The sequence below is a fragment of the Protopterus annectens genome, chromosome 2.part0 (assembly GCF_019279795.1).
Source record: "Protopterus annectens isolate FY-2018-M chromosome 2.part0, PAN1.0, whole genome shotgun sequence".
In the NCBI taxonomy this organism is placed as follows: domain Eukaryota; kingdom Metazoa; phylum Chordata; order Ceratodontiformes; family Protopteridae; genus Protopterus; species Protopterus annectens.
The window spans coordinates 817,323,571-817,346,501 of NC_056728.1; positions in this window are offsets into that span (position 1 = coordinate 817,323,571).

Below are 22,931 nucleotides of genomic sequence, written 5' to 3' on the forward strand. Positions count from 1 at the left end.
TGTAAAAGTTGGAGACTCCAAATCTGACTTCAAACCAGTGACAAGTGGAGTACCACAGTGTTCAGTCCTGGGACTTCTCCTGTTTGGTATCTACTTCTCTGAAGTACAGGCTAACACAGAAGTCCTCTGGCTAATGAAGTTTGCAGATGACTGCAAACTAGGAGCCATAGTCAAGTCCCCAAATGATGTGGACATCCTACAGAAGGGCCTCTCTGAGACAGATGCCTGGTGTCAGAGCCATGGCCTCAAGCTCAATGCCAAAAAGTGCAGTGTCATCCCCTTTGATAAGAACTCTGTACCCATGAACTACCACATAGGCAGCAATCTACTTAACACCGAATGTGTGATAAGAGACCTTGGGACCCAGGTGGACAGAAGTCTCTCCTTTGATAGTCACATCGCCACAGTAGTCAGGAAGTCCTTCTATGTGGAACATCTCATCATAAAAGGGTTCTCATCCAGGAAAAAAGAGGTCATTCTTCCCCTCTACTCGACACTCATTAGACCCATTATAGAGTACAATGCCCCTTTTGGAATGTACCTCACAAGACATCTGCAGCAGCTGGAAAGGCCAGAGAAGTACCTCACAAAGAGGATTACTGGCCTCAAACAAATGCCCTACACTGACCATCTCAAAAAAACTACAGTTTACTCTGTAGCATATTGCCTACTCCAAGGTGATCCCTGCCTAACATATAAAGCTATGTCAAACCCAGAGCTGTTGGACGTGCTACAACTAAAGAAATCCCAATCCCTCTGAGCTATATGCTCTAGGGACCTAAACCTTGTCACCACAATAAATAGGACATGCTGGAGGGATAGCTTCCTGTCCCAGAGACTTCCCATACTCTGGAACAGGCTACCCATCCATGTCAAGCAAAGTTCTTCATTAGCACTCTTCAAGAAAAATCTTGAGGAGTGGATGGGAAATAGGAAATACACCCCGGGGATCACTTCTGTGTCTCTGCTCGACAGTGGCACAGGAAAATAACTTTCTTGTGTGGCATAAGCCAGGGAACCTTGTTGGCTAGGCTTACGTAGGCCCTTGGGCCGATAGCCTAGTACCTAACTATGAACCTATGAATTTATAAGTACACACAGAGATAATTTTTTACAAGAGAGAAAGTCACTATAAGTTTGCCCCATATGATTTTAGTGTTAAAACAACAAAAAAAATTAGAAAGTTCTGTAAGGATAGTGGCATAGCATACATCAGGGTAAAGTGAAAAAAAAGTGTTGTTCAGTTATTGACTCTATTAGTCCTTTAAACAGTTTAGATAAGAATGTGGTGTTCATGTGTTCATCAAATGCACAAAGTACTATATTTTTGATAAAAAGTGTCAGATTGATTAAACTGGCAGTTCTTTGTATTGCTGAAATGTTACGTACTGAAATCTGTTTTCATTCTTCAGTTACATTAGTAATTTATTTTTGTGTAAAAAAAGGTATTGCTGTCTACATACAAAACTAGCACACACTACTTCAGATACCTCCCCTGCTGTCACAGCTTTATACTGGGACATTCTTTTGTTGTCTGTACCTTGCTGTGGAAAGCTCATTCATTACTGAATAAAGATCTGCTTAAACCCTTAAATGAAGTGTTTCTTTCTTTTCTCTAGAAAGATGACTTTATTTTTATTAAGTTTTGCTAAGTTGACTGTGGCTAGGATATGACATTCTGAACAGAAATCATTATAGGCTAGTAGTTAAGTACTAGACTAGTTGCACTTATAGGCCATTTTAAGCCTAGCCAGTTTCTCTTTTTGTGCTCAAAATAACCTATCCCATTTGGTTATAGATTGGCCTTACTCATCCCGTGGCCAATAATTATTTATTATCCCTAATGAGAATACATTGGATCATACCACAGATAATTTGAGGAGACCCACGCATAGGATAAAGCATTTAGGAGCTGCCTCTGTTACTAATAGTGCAGGGGGCAGTACTGGGGTAAATTCCCTGTCTCCCACCCATAGATCTAAGTTGCGTTTGAATATGGACAGGGATGAAGTTTGTTTTATGCAGACAGGGAGTGTGCTCCAGCACAGTGGAATACCTGTCCTTCCAAACCATTCTGTAGATGTTTCAGAAGAGGTTTAGATCCCTAGACTGAGTATTTCTGACTTGTTGATGTGCAGTAAATCCCTTAGAAATGGGTCAGAGGATGTCCTGTATGCCACACAGGTCACCTCTTAGCAGTCTGTAGGATATCAAGTCTAGAGATAGAGCTTTGCGTCTGTTCATGTAGAACATATTGTTTATGCCTTGTATCCTATTAGTAAGTTATCTCTGTGGACATTCTAGTTATTACATGTGTGTTGTTGCATTCTTAATCGTTTGCTGTGGAAATTAAGGACAGACAGTCGAGCAGATGATGAACAGTATCGGGGCAGTACAAAACAGATGTGGAAATAATTTTGGCAGTTGTAAATGTTTTCAGAAATATGCAGTATCTCTTTCTAAAAGCAATCTAATGAATTATATTTATGGAACTATGTAGTATCATAGTAATTTCATAGATGGTATGTTGAAAATGTATAAAATTATAAGGAAACATTCAGTTTCAGGCTGTTGGGCAGTGAGACATTCCCCTGCCACTACATTTTGGTTGGGGACACATGGCTGAAGTGAAATTCAGCAGCAAATATATTTGACAATTGCAAGCTCACTGCAGGCAACCAAAAGTATGTAGCACCCTGCCCATATCTTTAATAATCCACTGCATGGAGGCAGGTGAAGTGATATGTGTGTGTGTGTGTGTGTGTGTGTGTGTGTGTGTGTGTGTGTGTGTGTGTGTGTGTGTGTGTGTGTGTGTGTGTGTGTGTGTGTGTGTGTGTTCTGCTTGTTGTACAGTACATGCTTATGTAAGCAGACATGTAGACGTGTGCTACAGTATGGAGCAAATCCTGCATTCTGCTGTGGCCACACCCATATGTGCATTAAGCAATGTTCCCTATATACTGTGAAGGAGGTAATGGCCCCCCACACAACACACACACACTATTAATAAAGGTATTGCCCATCATACACTGCATTTTCAGTGCTGTTGACATGCCCATTGGGCATCTTGCTACTGATTCTTAACATACTGCCTACTGACTCTAGATGCCTTGGAGACCAAGGACATTATTTCCCTGCTGTACAGTTGGTCATCGAAGCTGTGAGCAGGAGGAGGATTACAATGGCATGTAGTTATATTCCACCAAAACTGCTATTATTGAACTTAAGAAAATTTGGGGAGAAATAATCAGCTTTCAACAGGAAATATTATTTATAGATGGGGACTGGAATTTGATATACAATATCAATGGAGAAAAATACGGCTTATGTCTGTAAAGTTCTCAGTTATTTGAATAGCCAAATCTTTAGTATTAGTAAGACAATTGATGATAATTAGTTCTGTATAAAAGGTTGTAGCCTTAAACGTGAAAGACAAGAAGTTGTTTTTTTCAGTCAGGGATTCATTGGGGGTAGAACAAAAGTTCTGCCAAAAGATTTTGTGGGTTCTAAAGTTGGATGTATCACTTTTGTTGTGACGTGAAGAGAAGTTCAGACAGAGATTTTTTTTTGAGCCATGATGTTTATTCTGTAGCCTGTTAGTGGAAGGGTGTGTGGCACTGAGCCCATGTGGCATAGGTACCTAATGATTGTAAAACTGATATTTAACGTAGTGTAAGCCATCACTCCACACCCCCTTTTTTCCATTTTTGCACATGGGATCAGGGTGTCACTTCAACAGTGACAATCATCCACAGTCAAGGTTTACACTGCCAGGTGGCTAGCCCTGCGGCAGTAGTTCTTCCACACCACATACTCACAACTATGGCCAATTTAAAGTGCCCAGTTCACCTACTGCATGTCTCTGGAAGGAAACCAAAGTGCCTGCAAGAAACTCAAGCAAACACAGGGAAAACATGCAGAGTCTACACAGAAGCCCCCCCAACCAACAATTGAACTGGGGAACTTCTTGGTGTGAGGTGACATCACTATCCACTGCACCACTGTGCCACCCTAAATAGTGTAAACATTTCTGAAGAATACCTGAACAAAGCTAGGTGAATTACCAAATAAGCCTGTGTTTTGATACATCTGCTTCCTGTGTGTTTGTGAGACTTGTATATTATATATTATATATTAAGTGTGCAGGCATTTCATAGACTTATTATAATTTGACTTGACTCCCATTTACTAATCTCTGTTAACTCCTACACATCTTTTAGGAATGTATCTTTATTTGTCAGTATCAACAAGTGATGTTGAAGTTTCAGTATATATACACTGTGATGACCACCACCTAAGATAAAATAAAATTTCAATAAAAAGACAACTAGCGCAATACAGACTCACTGGCGCTGCAACAGTACATGGACTCAGTGACTGGTTATCTCAAAAGCATAACTCCAGTTAAACAGAACAGTCATAACTGACTTCTGATTGTACACAGTCATACAAATTAAGCAAGAAGCAATTTGTTTATCTTAGTAAATGTCATATACATGGCAACCCCTATTAAAAAAAAAACAGGATTTGAAAAGTAAATTAATGACAAGTCCAGCTGAGTGCACATCACAGTAATGGACTGCATGCTGTAAGTGAGCAGACTGAATATTTTTGTATGAATCTGTTTGTTTAGTTGTTTACTTATATATTTATTTATTCATTCTGTGTGCTTTTTCCCTCCATGCCTTCGGACCATCAACTCTCTCCCTATTGCTCTTGAATCCATTCATTGCCCTTTACTGGTATTTTCAGGATAATGATGACCAAATGGGGGAGGGGACATTATACAGGCAGGCAAGTGTTCTTGAAAACATCCCTGCAATGAGGTGTATATGATGAAATCCTATCCCCATGCCTGGTGGCTAACATGAGCACTTGGTCCACCCTTGTGGAGGGTAATGACTGTGGCGTTCCTCCAATTACATTCTAAGTAAATGAAGGAATGCAACAATCATTCCCCTTCACAAGGGCAGATCAAAAACCAACCCAGGTAACTGCAGACCCATCAGTTTAACAAGTATGATATGCAAAGCCATGGAATGAATTATCATGGAAATGAACTAGCAACCTATAGATACTGGACCCATCCCAATTTGGCTTTGTTAAGGGAAGGTCATGCCTATTTAACCTGGCAGACTTCTTTGAGATGGTCACCAACGCAATGGATGAGGGTAAAACAGTGTATGCTGCATATCTTGACCTGGCCAAGGCATTTGATATGCTACCCCTCTCAGGCATTGTTAACAAGCTCTGTGAGTTAGACATAAACCCCTGTATAACTTGCTGGACTGCCACTTGTTTCACAGACAGGACCCAAGAAATCAGGATCGGTGAGACCAACTCCATCAATAGACTGATCAACAGCAGAGTACCCCAGGGCTCCATACTGGGCCTGCTCCTGTTTTGCATCCACTTTTCAAAAATCAAGGCTAATGTTCAAGGCCTCTGTGTCACCAGTTTCACAGGTAACTGTAAACTGAGGGCTATTACAGATCCTCCCAAGCCAGCAGTGTTTTGCAAGAGGAATTAACACAGACAAGTGACTGGTGCCAAAGCCCCGGTCTAAATCGCAATACCAAAAAATCCATTATTATGCCCTTTGGGGAAACTGTCAACCAAGTAGTAAGGGATCTGAGAACATATGTAAACAGCAATCTGGCCTTTGACCAATGCAAAGCTAAGATATTAAGAAAATCATTCTACATCGCCCAGTTTATAGGCAAGGGTATAGCATCCAAGTCCAAGAAAGCTATAGTGCCACTCTACATGGCCCTTAACAGACCTGTCATTGAGTACAATACCCTCTTTGACGTGTACCTAATGAGGCACTTGCAACAGTATGAATGCCCATAAAGGTTTATGACCAGGAGAAGTAAGGGCATGAACTCAATGTCCTTCACTAATCCCTTAGAGGCTCTGTCTCTGTATTCAGCCTCCTACAGGCTGCTGAGAGAGGATCTATGCCTGGCTTACAGGGCTCCCCCAGATGCAGCCCTGATGGATCTGTTGTAGATGTGGAAAACAAACAGCACCAGAAACATTAGATGCAGAGATATGAACTTTGCTTGAGATATAAACAGAATATGCTGGAGTGACAGACATGTGTCCCAAAGGATCCCTGTGCTATGGCACAGGCTCTCCATACATGTAAAACAGAGTTCATCCCAACCCTATTCAAATGTAACCTTGACAATTGGATGGAAAATCGTAAATTTACCCCCAGTATGGCCCCATGTCCCTTATGGACAGAGGCCATCAATAACAAAAGTGTTATCCTAACCAACACTACCCCCTACAAATCTGTTAGTTTCCTCCCTAATATCATGCCCCTCCCATGATACTCAGGATCCATATGGGTTTGGGGTGTGTGCCTAGGCTTGTAAGGATCCTAGTAGTCATTAGCCTAGGAACAACCTATGAAAAGGGTACCCTATGCCCTCCACATGTGCATACATGCTTCCAGCCACAAGCAATAATGGTCACTGTGATTAATGGGATCCACCAATCCACATTTCCAGTGCTGGCTGCCTCATTGCATTGCAAGACTCCTCTTACCTGGAGGCCATTGGTCAAATGGAATCACCACTCCCTTCTGCTTGGCTGATCATTCCCAATCTCTCCCACCCAGCTCTTCAAGCACCCAACCACTATTCAAACTTGGGTTATTTGGGCTGCAATCAGAGTTTTATACCTGCTCAGTAGTGGCCCTGTAAAAGGACCTGCAGGCATAATACACTACAATACTATTTCAAAACAATTCCTGTGGTTAACCATACAATATATTCAAACACCCTGGATTTGAAACTAGAAGCTGCAAAGAGAATTTGTAATTGTGAATGTGTGAAAAAGTGGCTGCAGAATCCAATATGAGGTTTAAGTAGTTTGAGAATATTTTAGAAAAGAACCTGACATCTAAATGGTAAGACCTAATTAAACAACAAAGACAGAAAACGGGTTAAGAAAAGGTAAGGAGTGAGATTTTGAGCAGGCACTGATGGCTTTATGAATTACTCAGAGAAACTAATACTGCAGTGGAAGGAGTCTCAGCATGCACAAGATGCATGAGAACTTGGATAACGATCAGAAAGGAGTGATTCAGTGCAAGCCTTGTTTAGTTTCAAAGATTAAAAATTCTTAGTTGAATTTTTACCCTGCTAACATGCATGCATGCTTGCATACACAGTGAACATCTGCAGATTCAAAGTGTGGGACTGTATAAAACGATTTACTATGGTATATTCAAAAGGGGTCGGGTTGAACAGTTGCAACATCGAAAAATAATGCTGCATTTCAAAACAGCGGAAGACCAGAATGTCGTAAATGGAAAACATGGAAATGTGTATTCGACATTACCACCTTCCAACCATGTTACTCACCTTACCTCTACTATTTAGCAGGGGGCTATGCCCCCCTGCACCCCCCACACCCCCTGCATATTAAATATATCAACACCGAGATTGCACTAGAGTGAGGAAATGGCCTACTTCCCTGTTCCTCACTGAAGCAAGACCTCCCTCCACAGTCTTGGCACATCGATTGCCAAAAGTTCGAGTGCACCATGCAATTCGACTGAATGTGATCGACCACTTTTGATTCAGTTTCCTGTCCCTTGGAAACCATGACTTCGTACATCAGCCGTTTGACTTACTGCAGTTCGCGTAAGTCATAGTAAACCGTATAAAACTACATATTCAAGAGATGTGCAGGGTTATAGTGCATAACAAGTATATGGCTGTTATAAAATCAAAATAAAATAAAAGGAAAATGTTTAAGAAGAGAGGAGCTGAACCCCTAGACAAAGTGTGTAAGGAATGATTAATTGTCTTCCTTTGCTGTAATGCTTCTAGCCAATTCTATTTTTGTGGTGCTATACAATATGTGATTCTGGATGATTTCTGACATTTTTGCTTACTGATTTAGTTTACACATGCAGCATTTCATACCCCACATTCATGCCTTCCAGTTACAAAGACTATCATGCAAGTATTATGTTGCTGTATAGTGTCCATGTATTCTCCATCATAGTGTCTATGCTGAAATCAATATATTGTTCCTACTGCTTACCTGTATTTCAATTTTACAACCCTTTAATGCAGGGGCTGTTCATAAGGTAAAGCACTTTACACAAGAATGGTGTCACACCAGTCAAATGATTTGGTGGCACTCACTCTATACAACAATTGTGGAAGGTTGGGTGCCGGGCTGGCAACTTGACACTGTAAAACTCCACTGCCAATCATGAGCAGACAGGTAATCCGCTGTGGCGACCCCTAACCGGGAAAAGCCAAAAGAAGAAGAAGAAGACTCTATACAACAATTCCAGCTGCAGTGTATAGTTGAATAGGGAACCTATAATACTGCATCAGCAAGGCAAATGGTTAGCCAGAAGACTCTTCAAAATCAGGTTAAACCTGGGGCTGGCTTGTTGTGGTACATCCGCATCACATTCACAAGGAGAAAATCCCTAACAATGTCCTGGCCTCAGCTGTTCAAACAGTTCCTCCTGACCCCTAAAGACTCCAAAACTTATTACCAAGCGCATCAACAAAGACAACATATAAGATTCTAATGTTGTTTTGACCCTGAAGAAGAACTAGAACAGGCAATGCTAGATACACTGTGGTTGTGAATACAAAGTGTTGCCAACAAAACTATCCTCAGCAGCATCTGCTTACTTCATGCAGGTTTACTTTCAAAGGAACCTTAAAGACAAACTAAAGCACCACTTCACTATATGTTGTCCTGGCATAGAGGAGATTCAGATGGTCTGAAGATTGATATGATCTGAACATTAATATTATATACATACATAGAGACAAACAGGTTTCTTACTCCTCAAAATATTTTTTAAACAGACTGAACTGCCTGCCTGACCTGTAAGTTAATGTTAAAACATAGCTTTCTCATTTAATTACGGCAAGTAAACCTCAAATTTTAATTAGTGAATGCATGCAGATTTTCATAATGCTGAGAATGATATGAGTGCACAATACAGATATCTTTAAGATATCACTGTGAAAATTGGGAATGCAGCCAGAATAGTTTTATAGTAGAGCTTTGAGAGAAGCAAAACTATTCATTAATTTATTTGTTTTTATTATTTTAAAGTTCTTATCCAAACACACCCAAAGCAAGGTAGACACACGTAAAGTAAAATGAAAAACACACCCAGAGCTGATGGTAGATGGAATAAATGCTGCCAATCCAGATGAATACAATCAACAGCTTTTATTGTAGATCAGTGAGCACTTTCGCAATGATCAACATTGCTTCATCAGACAACATACCCTCAAACAACTGCCCTATATATATATATATATATATATATATATATATATATATATATATATATATATATCTACACGACAAAATTTAACATAACTAATCTGTTCTCAGAACAAATTAAGCATCAATCATCCCATCCTAAAGATACAGATACATAAAAAATGTACTGTTGCTGAAAGTAATAAAACATTCACAGTGTACTAAATATAATATAATGGTTCATACAGTGGCCAAACAAACACATAACATAACATGAAATATTTATTTCAACTCTCTAATATTTGGTAATAACATAAAGGAAAGGGAGAAAAAGGGGGGGGAGGCAAGAACTATCAAACCTAGATTATGTACTAATCACACAAAGTCAGTATTGAGACTTTTCATTTCAGTTTTCTAGATTTCAAAGCTGGTTTTAGGGGAACAGAGTCATTCAACCTAGCCCCCTGTGTGCACCTAGCCTCAGGATCCACTGAACCTCCATAGACTCTGTCTGGTTTACAAGGTCACCCAACCTGCTATTCACTTCCTGAACGTGCAGTACCTGGAACAAGAAGGTATGCCCCTCATTTGTGGATAAAGTGTGTTTCACTAAAGCACTATATTCTAAGCCTCTCCTAGTGAAATATATATGATCCCTGATCCTTTCCCTGAGACAACGGTTAGTCTTTCCAACATAAAATCGGAAACATACCTTACAGTGTGCAACATATATCACATTGACAGTCACATTCTGCCTTGATCATAAGTTCCCATAAATGTCCTGTATCAGGGTGTTTGAAAAATCTAGATTCATCTACATAGGCACAATATGCACACTTGCCACATTTATATGTCCCATTCATAACACTGGCTTCATGTTTCTTCTTCCTAGGATAACACAATTGTTGCTTCAGGTTTTGCTTATTCCTATATATAACCCATGGTCTATCTCCCACCACATTAATAGTTTATTCATCTACTAGAAGAATGTGCCAATAATCCTGTATAATCCTAGTAAACTTACTCACATCTCTAGTGTATGATAAGACTAAAGGGGTCTGGAAAAAAACTTTGTATCCTTCCCCCTGCTGTTTTACTAACCTTCTCTCTGAGTAATAGGGTTTAGCTTTACCTCTTCTCTCCTTCTGCACTTGTTTATAAGCCATATCCACCTCTTGAGCTGGATACCCTCTAATCAAAAAATATTCTTTCAGATTCCTCAGTTGTGTTTGATACATCTCATCCTGACAACAAAGGCAGGAAAGCCTCATTGCCTGCCCTTTCACAATGTTGGGAAACATGTGTTCCTTGTGCATACTGTCATAATGTAGGAATGCTGGACAGTAACACTCCTTCCTAAGTAACTTGGTGCACCACCCCTTCTCAATTTTGAATATTGTGACATCTAAGAAATCTATACTTGTACTGGATTGATTCACAGTGAATTTCAAAAAATCACACATGTTGTCCATACTACGGAGGAATAGGTTCAAACTAATCTCATCCCCCTTCCAACCTAAAAACAGGTCATCCACAAATTGTCTATAAAAGACGATATGAGGATCTTTCAACAGATGTAACTGCTCCCAATCCACCATCAAATTTTGCATATGCATTGGCACAACTTGTGCCCATGGCAACACCTGATGTTTTTCAATAGCATACATCATTAAACATGAAGACACTGCGTTCCAAAACTATCTCCAATAACTTACATAGAAAGTCTATTCATTGTACTGTTAGTTTCACATGTCTCAGAAGTACTGACCTCACCATATTAATGCCTTGTTCATTAGGTATACTTGTAAACAATGATACCACATCTAAGGTGACTATCAGGTCCATCCCCATGAATCCGGCCATCTCCACCTCACTATATAAGTCAGTTAAAAATGTTCTGTGTCTCTAAGGACATGAGGGAAGTCTTTAAGTACATATCTCAGTTCACCATCCAGGTAAATAGAAATAGGCTCTGTTTGTCACCCTGCCCCTGCTACAATGGGTCTAACCTTAGGGTATCTGGGGTCCTTATGTATTTTAGGGAGGCCATGCACTCATGGGATCAATGGTTTTTCTACTATGAAGTACTGGAGCAATTCCTTGTCCAACATCCCCCTGCACACACATTCCTGAAGGGTGATGACAATGTGTCAACTCATATCATTCACTACATCCGTAGATACAATCTTATATACTTTTGAGTCTGCTAACATTTCTGTCATTCTCTCACAATAAAATGTTGAATTCAGCACTACGACAGTTCCCCTTTGTCAGAGGGATGTATAATTATACTGTCATCATTTTGTAAATTGTGTAATGCCTGCCTTTCTGCAGTTGACAGATTATCACCCTTTCTATCTCTAACATTGCTAACACCACTATCACAGATGGCATTATCACATGCTTTTAAAAATATTTCCACATTAGGTGGTAAACTAGGTACAAAAGTGCTATTCCTTTTATATTTCAAACCGTGTACATTTTCAACATTTTTAAATTGTAATTTTAACGTTACATTTTGTGTAAACAAATGCAGACATAATAACAAGTCACTAATGTCCATATTGCTGGTAGGTATAAAACTCAAACCTTTGCTTAGTAGAGAAGTTTCCGCTGTTGTTAGTTCATAGTCTGACAGGTTCCACACTAGGTTTCCTGCCCATAGCCCCACATCTTCTTGAGTGTGTGTGTCTGTATCTGCCCTGGTACCTCCTTCTGCTTCTGCCCTCCTATCTGTATGTCCTGCTCCAACGAACCCCTTCTCCCTGTGTGAAAGTACAATGGAAATGTTGGAAAAACCTGTCCATATTGATTCTGCATCTCACTACTGTTGCCGACGTCATCACTGGCTGTATCACTTCCATTTCTAATGGATTAGGTGGAGTATCCATTGGTGTAGTATAGACAGAAGCAACAGCTTCTGGTGAGAAAGCACTCCCTTCTATCTGTCAATTGGTTGTCATCTCACCATCATTCTGCTCAGTAGTCACTCGCTCAAACTGCTGGTGACCCTCCTCTCTCAGTCCATCTCGCTGTTCAACTAGGTCGACATGCACCCTCTCTTGTTGATTGGTTCCTCCTACTTCCTCACCCAGTTGATTGGTCGCTCTATGAAATTGCGACTGGTGAATGGTGGAGTGATGCTCTCCCTGTGTTGTAGCCCTCGGCCAAAATTCGAAAAATTAGTCACATCTCTGTATAACTTCTTTTTTTTGCTCTAATAACCTTGCTTCATAATGAAGCACTTTGTCAATCAGTTCATTTAAAAACAGTTCTGTAGCTTCTTCACCATACGACAAATGCAACTCGTTGCTGTTGGCATAATTTAGCATTCAGGTCATGCTCTAGCGGTTGAAAAACATCTATCAGCAGCTTAATATAAGCTTTACTTGTGTCTAAATTAATCCTTTGCCACTGTGTTAGCAAATCAGGGTAGATATTGCCATAAGTAGGCATATTCAGTACACAAAGGCCCCTAGGTATCATTTGCATCTTCAAACAAGCTTTGAAATGGTAATGTTGGCACTGGAACTGTTTAAATCTATATAGGTCATTTCCCAAGCTCCTTTGTATCATTCGCACACTGCTATCATTCTCAGTAGGAAGTACAGTACCTGGTTCAAGTTCAGCTGCACCAAGTGTTAATAGTGGATTATGTTCAACAGTTAAAAAGTCCACAAGTTGATTGTCTTTAACCATACTGTTCCCTTCTTTTGCAAAAGAACTCACAGCACCTTCCGCCATCCTCGCAAAATGCACAGCTTAAAGTTCTTATCCAAACACACTCAAAGCGAGGTAGAAACAAGTAAAGTAAAATGAAAAAACACACCCAGAGCTGAAGGTAGCTGGAATAAATGCTGCCAATCCAGATGAATAAAATCCAAAACTTTTATTGTAGATCAGTGAGCACTTTCACAATGATCAGCATTGCTTCATCAGACAACATACCCTCAAACAACTGCCCTAATATATATATATATATATATATATATATATATATATATATATATATATAATGACAAAATTTAAAATAACCAATCTGTTCTCAGAGCAAATTAAGCATCAATCATCCCATCCTAAAGGTACAGATACATAAAAAATGTAGTGTTGCTGAAAGTACTAAAACATTCACAGTGTACTAAATATAATATAATGGTTCATACAGTGGTCAAACAAACACATAACATAACATGAAATATTTATTTCAAATCTCTAATATTTGGTAATAACATAAAGGAAAGGGAGAAAAAGGGGGGGGTGGAGGCAAGAACTATCAAACCTAGATTATGTACTAATCACACAAAGTCAGTATTGAGACTTTTCATGTTTGTTTGGTTTATATACACACGTGTGTGTGTGTGTGTGTGTGTGTGTGTGTGTGTGTGTGTGTGTGTGTGTGTATATATATATATACACACACACACACACACACACACACACATATATAAATATAGATATATATACACACACACATGCAGATATATATATATATATATATATGTGTGTGTGTGTGTGTGTGTGTGTGTGTGTGTGTATATATATATATATATATATATATATATATATATATATATATATATATATACGTATGTATGTGTATGTATGTGTATGTATGTATATATATATATATATATATATATATATATATATATATACATATATATGTATATGGTATCTGCACCCTCCACCCCTCCCCACACTGCTCTAGTCTTCCAGTAGATTACTTTTGTTTAACTGTTTTTCACTACCATAGGTTTTACCTGCAGTTTGGAAACCTGCTATTTATTTCCCTTTGACTCTCAGCCATTCCCCGTTAGCTGTATCTTTAACCTATTCTTTTAAGTCTCCAATATTTTTAGTTTTACAATTACATAGCTACTACCCTGACACTTAAGATTCTTTCTGTTAGTTACCATCATCTATTTCTTTCTGACCACATAGTTGCCACTTTTGTTCCCTCAACCGTCAGTTTACTGTCCAAACAATCTAGCATGTAATCTACTAACCCCTTACTTTTTATTTTACATTTTTCTTAGTTACAGGTTATAAATCCTATATTCTGCATTGAACGGTTTAGTTTTGCCATTCAATCAGCCTAGTATAAGAACCTACATGGTAGCATAACACAAGGATTTAGTAGCTTACTGACTGTTCCTGATGGCTGCCTCAATCAGGGTTCAAGTACAACCTGTTTCATTTGCCCTCGCTACACTCAGGCTCACTCTGCTGCCCTACTCTTCTCCCATTTCTCACCCATCCCACTACTCTTAAACTTAAATCCCATCACCTTCCGGCCTTTGTTCATCACGCAGTGCCCTTCTGCCATACATAGCATCATAACAAACACATTAGGAATCTTACCAGTTTTAACTCACAGACATTCAACAATATTCTGAAAAGTATGAAAAGGACCAACTTAAAATGCATTCTTCTAGACAATGCACCAGAATACTTCAACACTAAAAACATTAAACAGTCTTGCACCCCTTAAAGTAAAAAGAGTGAAAACCAACCATGCTCTATGGCTAACCAAACATACTGACGAACTAATGCTAACTAGAGATAAAACATGGAAACAGTGGCAGAAACATAAAAAGCCTTTAGACCTACTGAAATTCAAACAGCTATGTAACCAAGTGAAAAGACTTGCATCCAAAGATAAAAAAGACTGTTAATTAAACTTCAAACAAACCATAAGCACAATCCCAAAAGATTATAGACATCCATAGAATTACTTCTAAACACTGGCACAAAAATTAACCTGTACACATACCCAGCCAAAACATCTGAACAAAAAGTCAGTCTCTTCAACTCATGCTTCATAAATTCTATAGCTTACATCACTGCTAAATTTTCACAACCTCATTCTAGTACAAATTATACTGGAATAGCCACACTATCCATTCTCTCCCACTCCCATTCCTCCTTAACCACACTTTCAGATGAATCAGCAATAGATACTTCATCCGAATTCTCACATGCTACAATCCCAACTTCTACTATAAAAAGGCTACTTCTCAAACTAAAACCCAGCTCTAATACAGTAGACAAGCTACCCAGTGACTATCTAAAACTTGTTGCAGGAGCCATTGCCTACCCTACTGGTATACTCATTAACACATCTATCCAAGAATCATATGTCCCAAATTTTGGAAAAGAGCTTTTTATTCTACCCCTACACAAAGGTAGCAAGTCAACCGATATCTCAGACTTCCGACCCATAGACATTTTATCTCCCATCTCTAAGTTCCTTGAAAAATGTGTACACATGCAACTTCTGAATGCTCTACTTAATAACCAATTCATTTCTCCAACTCAACATGGAGTTAGACCAGATAATTGTACAACTGCCTTAATATCCTTCATGGACACAGTCAACAAAACCTGTCACTCAGGAAAAATTGTATCCACTCTATTTCTGGACTTATCAAAAGCATTTGATACAGTTTCTTACTCAAGTCTTTTAACTGAACTCTCAAATTCTAGTCTATCACCTCTCTCTCTTAGATGGTTATGCAGGTATTTAGCTCACACAGAACAGCAGTTAAAATTTAAATGACAAAACTCTCTGTCGTCATATCTTCACACTTCTACTGGTGTTCTCCAAGGATCTACATTAGGATCACTCCTTTTCACTATCTTTATTGTTAATTTTCACTCTTCATTCAGTCAGGGGTCTCTCATAAAATATGCAGATGACTCTACTATTATATGCTCTGCTGACACTACATCAGACTTACAACAAATCACTCAATCGGAATTGACTTCCATAGAGACCTGGTTATACAGTAACAATACGTCTCTAAACCACAACAAAACAAAACTTATTTTATTTACTCTTAAGAAAAGTAGTTCCATAAACAAAACCCAGTTCACTAAACCTTCTCAGAGCAGCACAAAAATTGAAGTTGTTACTACACTAAACTGCTGGGAGTAATAACTGATGAAAGCCTAAAATTCACCCTGCATATACAACACAACATTAACAAAACATACCAAAAACTAGGTATTGTCTACAGGCATAAAGATTTCCTTACTCCCCCCACTAAACAAGTACTTGCTATCACTTATCTACTTCCTTTTCTTATGTACAGTACCCCCTTGCTTACTAAACTGCTTTCTTCCTTAAAAACAGTCTTGAAACATGTTATAACAAAATCCACAAGTTCGCAACAAATACCATTCTACCTACCGCTGCATATCCCTATACTCACTGAACTGGCTTGAGCTCCCACACTATCTCACCTATCTGCAATTAACTACTGCCCACAAAATAAGTTTCAAACCCTTAGACCGTCCTGCCCTAAGTTCTTCATTTACTCACTATTTTCCCAGTAGGTCCCTTAGATCTGAAAAAGAACACCTTTTGCAACCGACAAGCCCAAACTACCTGCAGGCCAACTACTTCACTCTTGTGTGGTAGTCAGAGCTTGGATTGCCCTTCCATAAGCAGTTTGAACCACTCAGTCATGCTTCTTTCAAAACATCTTTGCAGGAATACCTCTCACCTAACTGGATCTAAACTTCTACTAAGTCTTTTCCCTTCATAACTTGACTGTCATCTCCTTCTTGTATATACTCATATTCCAAATTACTCAATCAAGTCTCTGCAGATAACGTAACTGTACTTCCATAATGTACCCTTTTTCACTCTAACTTTTCTGTTTCCCTATGACTGCATTTCATCATACTCACAAGATGATTTTACTCTCTGTCTTACTATCAGCTTCCAGTAATTGCTAATGTTTTCCTTTGCATACATTTTTCATGTAAATTCTATAGTCAGCTTTTGTAAAATGTTATATTTTCTGTAATTTTGCTTGAATTAGTTGCTAATATTTCCCTTTACACATATTTTTCATGTACATTCTCTATAGGCAATTTTTTTTTGAAAATTTTATTTTGTGTAAATTTTTATATTATTAATTAGGTTTTTATGGAGCTTTTCTCCCTGGGCCTCCACTGAAAAGGGGCTCTTAATGGCGCAATGCAATAACCCAGTAAAGAAATGTCAATAAATACATATGTAAATAAAATGTATATACATATCTATCTATATATATATATATATATATATATATATATATATATATATATACATATATACACACACACATGTATACGTCTATATTATATATATACATATATATATATATATATATATATATATATATATATATATATATATATATATATATATATATATATATATATATATATATATATATATATGTGTCCCCGTCATATAAAGAGAATCCCACTTACCTGACTTTTATAACATTGAGCCGAGAACACCGAAAGTCCACAACACCGACCACTTGGAACATCGACGTGTAAAGGTAAGTAGCCTGTTCGCCAGCATGTTGAGCTTTGTCCCTGACCTCCACAGTAGTGGATCTTGGAGTTAGTATATTTAGTTAGAGGGTGGAGGGGCACAGGACCCCATGTGAGTTTGTTTTCTTAGCTTTCATTTCAGTTTGTTTGTCGTTTGTCAACAGGTTGCTTGCCTTTAGTTTTATATATATATATATATATATATATATATATATATATATATATATATATATATATATACACACACACGCATATGCATATACATGTGTGTGTGTGTGTGCTTTTACGCATATATATGTATATATATATATATATATATATATATATATATATATATATATATATATACAGTAGACAAGCTACCTAGTGAATATCTAAAACTTGCTGCAGGAGCCATTGTCTACCCTACTGGTACACTCATTAACAAATCCAACCAGGAATCATATGTCCCAAATTTTGGAAAAGAGCTTTTATTCTACCCCTACACAAAGGTGGCAAGTCAACCGATATCTCAGACTTCCGACCCATAGCCATTTTATTTCCCATCTCTAAGTTCCTTGAAAAATGTGTATACATGCAACTTCTGAACTTTCTACTTAATAACCAAATCCTATCTCCAACTCAACATGGAGTCAGACCAGGTAATTGTACAACTGCCTTAATATCCTTCATGGACAGAGTCAACAAAGCCTGTCACTCAGGAAAAATTGTATCCACTCTATTTCTGGACTTATCAAAAGCCTTTGATACAGTCTCTCACTCACGTCTTCTAACTGAACTCTCAAATACTAGTCTATCACCTCCCTCTCTTAGATGGTTTCTAGCAACGTTCTGAATTTATAAGAGCAATATTTAAAATGTGTCCCTAGTTTTGGGCCTTTGTCCCACCATTATGACAGGCTTTGCCCAGACCTCTTGTGCTAAGAGGTTGAGAGGTATGGTGTGTGTGTATAAGAGATAGGTAGCATACCCCTCAACTGCCCATGTTTTTGCAGAATGTCCAGATTTTTGCCCCATATTTTTGTTTTTTCCTCATAAAAAGATTGAAGTCGGTAAATAATGAGAGATATTTGAGGTTTAGACTGAATATCCTTTAGAAAAATGCATACTAACACAAATCCTGTTATTCTAGCAATTTTCTAAGTTCATAAGAGAAATATTTATAATCTGTACCTATTTATTTTAGACTTTCTCCAGATTTCTTGCATTAAAAGGTTGAGGTGTGTGTGTGTGTGTGTGTGTGTGTGTGTGTGTGTGTGTGTGTGTGTGTGTGTGTGTGTGTGTGTGTGTGTGTGTGTGTGTGTGTGTGTGTGTGTGTGTGTGTGTGTGTGTGTGTGTGCAAACACACGCACTTATGTACAAAACAGTTTAATTTACTCTTGGTAAGATAGCACAAAGAAGCAACAGGGTGAGACCAATGTGGGTAAAATTATGGGGAACCAGTGATCTTAATGAAATCCTGGAAAGTCAGTGATTATAACTCTGTTCTGTAGCTGTTCAATGGGAAGTTTGAGTGTGGCAGGATGATTTCCCATTATTACGACAATTTACAGCAAAACATTTATTACAAAGTGAACTTTTCTGACGGAGGTATGCCTTCTATATCCCCACTCCCTTACTCTTATGATTTAACATTAAGTCACTTTACCTCATGAAAGGTAGTGCACGTTTCTTACTCCTTCTCCAAAGATGTGCAACCACTGAGTGAGAATATAATATCATCTGGGAGATGGAACTAGGTGGATTTTACCCCACCTTCCAAAAAAAAAGATTATGATGTTATTATGTTTAGTTTTTTAATGATTTATCTTTTGCTGATCATGTTAATCCCAGTATGTTAGCGGCTTTCTTCATGGGAGATCAAAGGTGATATTTCTACTAATAGAGGAAATCTGAAGAAGATATTGGGGATCCTCTCTTACTCTTTTCAATAGGTGCCATTGAATTTTTTTCCCTCCACCTGAGCTACCACCAACTCAAGCAGATGGGAGCTTGGTTTGACCTACTTAAGAGTGTAGCACTCCTAATGCTGCATTGCAGTATCAGAAATCCAATCACCTGGAGTGGGTATAGAACCCACAGCCTTCTGGTCTTCTAGAACCAAAGGCAAGTGCGCTACCTCTTGCAACACTGACACATGCTTCTGAAGATGAGGTCAAAATAATGGATTTCTCTGCATTGTACCTCAACAGGAAGACGTAAACCTTGTAAGTCAACACATAATATTAATGCTATGTGCTGTTAATAGGCAGCTTACTGTAGCCCAATGTTCAATTCCCTCAGCCAAGATTTGCCCCTTTGTGTGACTCTGATCTTTCACCATCCTGTCCATATCACCAAGCACATATTGCCACTTCATGTCATCAATTATGAAATCACCATGTTCACACTGAGAAAAAAAGGTTCAGATACGGTGTGCGCACACACACACACACACACACACACACACACACACACACACACACACACACACACACAAGATACACCCACAGTATTCTGGAAAACAATGCCTGCCCACCTAAAATCAATTCCTGTTAACAAATTAATTGAAGATGGTATAAAGAAAAATAAAATAAACTCATGCAACTAGTTATTTGGAAAATGGCATCACCAGCAAAATAAACCCAAATCTATATATCTGTACTTAGATTATACTAAATAATAACTAAACTATAAAACTAGCTTATTTTACATAACCATCAGTACACTACTAAAATAATATAAAAAAAAAATCACCCATGATGGTTTTGCCCTGAGAACCCACAGAAACTATACAAATTTATATTCAGTAAACAATTTATACCAGAAACATATTTAATGCTTCCTTTTGAAATGAATTGGAAACCATTATTGGAAAAAAAACACAATAATTATATAACTATACAAGTATCTGGTTTTGTTAACTCCCTATTATAAGTTTTACACTTACAACCCTGAAAATAACAAAAGATTAAATCTCAAGTGATTGAAACTCTGAATCCTGAAATAATAGCGCATGTAAGAATTAAAGCAAATACAAAGCAATAATTTCATACATGAGACATATTCCTTACACCTCATCTGGGGGTGTACTCTACACACTCCCCAAAATATATACTCTTTGTAGGCTGGTTAATCCTGTCCTCTTAAGCAAAGACATTAATATACATACATGACTGGATTCCTTGTTTCAGAAGTAGGTGATACCCTGGATTTGCATTTTATACTTTAGGGGCTGTGAGGGGCACAACTTCCATTGTTCCAATTGCTCAGTTTTTCCTTAATTCCTGTGTAAATACCAAAGGCCATTCAGAATGCAGACTCCTTGGTGAATGTATATGCCCTGTGACCCAACTAGGTTACAAGTTGTTTTCTGAGTATTTGCAAAGAAGACTGTTGAATATGTAAAGGAACCCTGTTCCAAAGTTGAACCAATGACTTAGTTAAATAGTTTGCTCTTAAGACTGTCCCTGACTCGTCAATTCGGTAAGTAAGTAAGTAAGATCTGCAACTCTGGTTAATATGTATTTCGATATTTAGTAGAGTCTGATATTCTTCACTGCAAAGCCCACTGTAGGCTAAACAAAATTTACCCCTCAGATATCTGTAACTGACTGAAAACAAGCCTAGACTTTCCAGTCTAGATGAGTATGATTTCACTCTACAAGTAATGATGCACCTTGTAAATTTTCACTGAATACCTTCTAAAACAAGGAGATCATCTTTCATGGTGCAAAGCAACATGTTGTACTCAGTGATGAACCGAACATATAAACAACCACAAAAGACAGTTGTAAAGTTCTTAAAAAATTAAGCCAATACATTTTAATGTCTTAGCTTTAACTTTTAAGGTATTAGTCCTATACTTAAATTACTGCATATAATACATAATTCCTTATTTTCTGTCAACTTACGTAACTCATGGTGATCTAACTTTATTTGATATTCGACCATTGGTTTCCCAAAATGCAAAGTAGTGCATTTATCCTTATTAACATTTAGTCCACTTAAGTCTAACCATTCAGCCACCAAACACATGTAAGTGTTTAAGTTTTCAATATCCTCTGTAGACATAATAACACAACCTAGTTTCATACTGTCTGCATATTTGGCCATCCAAACAGTAGATATCTTAAGAATAAATGAAAATACCAGGTTGAATAACACCGGACTTAGAAATGAGCCCTGTGGAACCCCTTTGTTCACTTCAAGCCAGCTAGATGTGAAATTTCCTCTGCTATTTGTCATGAAGCCAGTTAGCCACTTAGCAAACAATGTATGGATTAACTTTGTGCTTGTGCATGGCATCAGTAATAAGTCTTAGACAAGTCCAGACAGATCACCACTATACACATGCCCATATCTAATGCAATTGTTACTGGGTCATAAAAATTAAATTATATTAGTGAACATATAACTTTTTTTATGTAACCATGTTGAGTGAGGTCCGTTAACCATCCCTGATAGTCTTGATTAATGAAAGAAAGTAGACACCTCTCAAAATTCTTCTGCACCAGTGAAGTAAGTCTGATAGGTATATAACTACTTATGTTGTCCACTGGATCCCCTTATGAACTGGAATTATGTTTACAAGTTACCAAGTAGTAGGAACAAGGCCAATCTAAAACAAGTTATTAAAAAAAATCAAGTGATAGTTGCAGGAATATATTTACTGCAATATGCCCAGAAAATGCCTGGAATATTATCGGATCCCATGGCACTACCTTGTTTAATATGGCTCAAAGATGTTTGCATAAGGGTCATATTGAAAACTGGGTATATACAATTGTCTTCTATTAAAATTCTATCATAAGAGTTAAACAGTGTGGTATCTTCTGCCAAGAAGTGTTCGGTGAGTAAGTTTTAGCTTCATAAGTTCATAGATTAGTACTAGGCTAACTGCCCTTGCAAGGCATTTTAAAACTAGCCAAATTATCCCTTGTGAGACTCAAACCCTGCACCTTATGTTTGTAAGGCAAACACATTTGCCAATAAATCTCCACCATTCAACACTTCACCTCAAAACATTTGCTGGAGGCAGACTCATTGCACCTCATTTGGTGAAATAGCTCCAGAAGATTTAACCTTATTAGTGATGTATCTAACATAAGGCTCAAAAGTCAAACCCACCTCCATAGACAGCACAAGGAACAAGAAACTAAGGGTAATGCTGCTAACGCCAGAAGTCTTAACCTCAAGATGCACGCACTCGAAGCTCTCCTCAGTATGGAGAACATCGATATCTGTGCAGTGACAGAAACCTGGTTCAAGGCTCCAGAGAGCAACCCAGTACTACCAGGTTATACCTCATATCATGCTTTTTGGCCCCAAAACCCAGACCAAACCACAAAAGG